Below are 4,242 nucleotides of genomic sequence, written 5' to 3' on the forward strand. Positions count from 1 at the left end.
TGGGTTGCATCCTCAGCTTAGCTGGCCTCTGGAAGGTTGGGTGTCCTAAGAAGACACATGAAGATTTTCTTGGTAGAGTAGGTGGGGTGATCTCTGCTTGGTATGTGGATTTGCCTATAGAAATCATGAAGATGAATTCCCAGGGGCTGGCATGAGACTGTGTGCTGAAGCTGCCATTCTCTGACTTCACATTGACCTGTCTGATTTGGTGCACATCATGAAAGAGCTGTAGTTGTAGGTCTCAGGTTTTAGGTAAAAGTTCAAGTTTGTGGTTAGAGAAAACCAAGGTTGTGGTGAGAGACTGAGATTAGGCTGGGGTTGGGATTACAGGTCTCTGACCTCACACAGAGCAGGTTCGTGTTCACACAGGCTCAGGGGTGAACTGCTGGGGTGTTGCAAAATTCTGTTTATTCTCCTTGCTGCTGTTTCTTTTATTGCTGTGGACACAGCTGCTTAAAAGAGCCTGAGGTTGAGTTTGTAATTTCATAAGTCAATATTTGCTAACGTGATTATGTAACCTCAATTTACAGTGGTTACACAAGATTCTACTTAGTCATGACTACATAAGTGTTTCAAGTATCTTCAAACCTAAATGCTCCACTCCTCATTTTTAGGACTCAGATACTGAACTAATGGGTGGGACCTGGGCATTGTCAGTTTCTCTTCTTACATATGTCTCTTTGATCTGACAAAAAGCTTACTGTGTGTAGTCTAATTTGCTGTTTACTATGGGTAGGGAACACTAAAACTGTGTCACAGTCAATTCTCTGGAGCTTGAAGGTTCTACTTTCTCCCATCCATCAATTTCCTAAATGGCTATTATTGTATTCCATTCTTGTCCACTCATTTTAACCCACATCAATTTTGATCACAATTAATCAAAATAAAAACATAGAGGTAACAGAGATGTTACTAGAAAAAATTCTGCAGAGAAAAAAATGTTACTTTTATTTAACTAAGAAATTAAAAGCTTAGTCCCTTTCCTCTAGGTTGGTGAATGTAGCTCTAGTTGCCAGTAAGTTGCTATAAGTAGTGTGAATCAAGCAGAAGTGCTGTTTCTCATCAGCATCAACTCCACCACCATCAGCAGCATCACTATCCACATTTAGGAGTTTCAGATAGATGCCATGACAAAGGCTCTCATATTAATAATCATTGGAAAATGGAAAATTGGGGTGTTCAGCAGCACTAAAATAAAAAATAAAAATACCCCATGTGGGCTGAATGAATCTGGTTCAAACACATAAGATGTATAATTACTGTTATACTTTATTATTATTTCTTACTGGATTTAACACTAGAATAAATTTGAATTTCTTTACTTTCTAGTTTTAGAATCCACTTTTCTTTTCTTTTTAACCAGGGGGTTGGAAATAGGGTTTCTTTGCGTAGCCCTGGCTATCCTGGAACTCACTTTGTAGATCTGGCTGGCCTTGAACTCAGAAATCCACCTGCCTCTGCCTCCCAAGTGCTGGGATTAAAGGTGTGTGCCACCACTGCTTGGCTTAGAATTTACTTTTCTTGCTGTAATGAACATAGCTTTATAAAGAATATTTTTAAATATCATAACTAAGTTATTTAAATTGTATTCCTTGGCCTAGGACTGAAAACAAAGAAACATGTTTTTATGAGTTTATGTCTCACTTAACTACATCCAATCAATTAAATGAAGCAAAGTAAATTCCAGAATCTTCCAAATTTTGATCACCTAAGGAAAATAGGTCCTGACTATTCATGTTTAGTATGAAGGTAAGTCCAGATATTTGTTAACACAAAAAAATGAAGAAGCCTTGTGTTATGGATTCTAATTTTGCTTAATACACACTGAATATTTCATCATTCTGAATCTCATACAGTGTCTTGCTTAAACAATAAGAGATACAATGTCTTTTAAAAATCTATGATGTCTATGAAACTTCTCATATATGTGAAGAGCTGTTTATATTAATACTTATATAATATATAAAGTAATATTAATAATCATTTGATGCTTTCTCTCTCTTTGTATTATTTCCAGACTTTACCCATGGTTTGCTCTGTAGTAACACATTTAGCAATCAATCTACCAATCTTTGAGCCCAGAAATTTGTGGATTACCCTATGTCCTTTTAAGCATATCACACTTTTTCTTCTATGGTACCATTTCCCATAAACAAAAGGAGAAAGGAGTTACCTTTCCCATACAAGCAATACCTTCAGATAAAATCTACAGGCAGCAATTGAACAGAAAGAGGGAGAGTTATTATCTTCTAGGGATGAGTTCCTTTATTGATTATCCAATACAAAGGGTCAGCCCTGGAATCATATATACATTAGCAACACTATACAGATTTATCAGATTATATTTATATTTGTATGGACATACATCTATGTAACAGTAATGAAGAAAAAGCAGCCGTCAAATTGAGGAGTGAGAAGGGGCATAGGAGTTAGTGGGAGGAGACATGAGAGGGTCTGTAAAGAGGAAAGGGAGGGTGAGGAATAAGGTGTTTATATTTTCATTACAGTATTTTTAAACAATGCCTATGAATGCCTTGCTAGCTCTCATCTATAACATAAAGTCAACATCATGCTCTGAAATAGAGAATGAAAGAAGTAAGACATTTTGATAATTACAAACTCTCTTCAGGGACTGAACTTCTGTAAATACCCTTTCTTTGCCTTTGAATCCCTCATCAGAACTTCCTTTAGCCTCTTCATGGAAACCTCTATCTCTGAAATTCAAAACCAAAAGATCCACTGTGGGCTTCTGCACAAACGTGCACCAATGGAAACGAGAGACTCATCATTAGGCAAATTGATGTAACATGTTTGTTGTATAGCCTTCTATCATTTATTGCAGTTACTTACATGTCCATGGGAAAATATCTGAAATTTCTGTTCAGGCCATCTAAGATTTCCATATCTTCTGAATGCAACTGGAATTCAAATACCTATCACACAAGGAGAAAATGTTTTCACAAATTTACCGTTTAAACTTGCCAATCTTGAAAAACCTAAACTAATTGGATTAGTACAGACACAATATACAAAATATCTGATAAATCTGTAAAAGTAATGAAAGGCATCAAACAAAATACACAGGTTATCAGAGACTATCAGGCAGAATATAAACATCAAGTTTTCTTTTGTGCACTCTTTTGATTAATACTTTCAGAATTTTACATGATGTAATTCAACAGATTTATTCCCCAGACCCCCTGCTTGCAATTTTATTCACTCTCTCATCCTTCTCATACAACTGGAAGATTTTTTTCTTTTTAATCTTTTTTTATTGAACCCATTCTGTACTGTCAATTTATTTTTATATGGGGACAGCCCTACTATGTGGTTAGCCATCAGTGGCTACATTATTAAAGGAAAGTAGCTCTCCTTTCAGTAGCCATCAAATATACCAATAGCTGCTCTGTTAGTAATTTTATTCCATAGACATCTTACTCCTGTTGCTAGAATTTTGTCTAGCTGGAACTTGTAAATGTCGTGGATGTGGTGTTAAAAACCCTATGAGGTTAAGTGGGCATCTGCCCTGTTGTGTCTGTGAAACATTGTTTCCTACATGTTCTCACCACCCCCAACTTTTATAATCTTTCTGCCTCCTCTTCTGAAAGGATCCCTGAGCCTTGGGGTAAGATATGTTGAAACTGTACTACAAAAGGAGACTCAAACATGGTTGCAGAAAAAACAAAGATGGCATCACCCAATGACTACATTGGTGTGTACTTAATCATAAACAATATTTTTAAATATAGAAGTTTATCTACTAATTTTGCTGAATAGAGTTATACTTGAACAATGTCCTTTCAAATAAACTTTAGGTCAGGAGACATCAAAATCCAAATTATATATTCAGATTAATAACTGGCTTGAAAACCAACTCACTCTCTAAATATATAGCATTTTTGACTGCAAGATGACATTCAAGACAAAAAGTGATTAATTTTTTTAAAATAACAAGGAATATGTTATTAAAATTACAGAAAGTTTCAAATTTAGAGTAAAGTACAAAGCTCAAGACAATGATTGATTCACACCTAGATCCTTATCTTGTCAGATTGTTCTAATATTTATTGATATTTCTAGGAGTTACCACAGATGTAAGCATTTAGTTTTATAGTATGTTAGCATTTTTTTTTTATTTTATTTTTTTGTAAATCACAACACTTAAAATCTCTCGGCCATCTTCTCTCCGGTGAGTTCCTAAGCCGGGAGCAGACAACAGAGAGGCACAGGCCCCAAGAGTCA

The 4,242-nt window shown here is 35.5% G+C and overlaps 1 pseudogene; it reads right to left on the reverse strand.

Moving 5' to 3' along the window:
• Positions 1–1,145: 1,145 nt before the first annotated feature.
• LOC116081809 overlaps positions 1,146–4,242 on the reverse strand; it is a 32,284-nt pseudogene continuing 29,187 nt past the window's right edge.

The sequence above is a fragment of the Mastomys coucha genome, unplaced genomic scaffold (assembly GCF_008632895.1).
Source record: "Mastomys coucha isolate ucsf_1 unplaced genomic scaffold, UCSF_Mcou_1 pScaffold7, whole genome shotgun sequence".
NCBI lineage: Eukaryota > Metazoa > Chordata > Mammalia > Rodentia > Muridae > Mastomys > Mastomys coucha.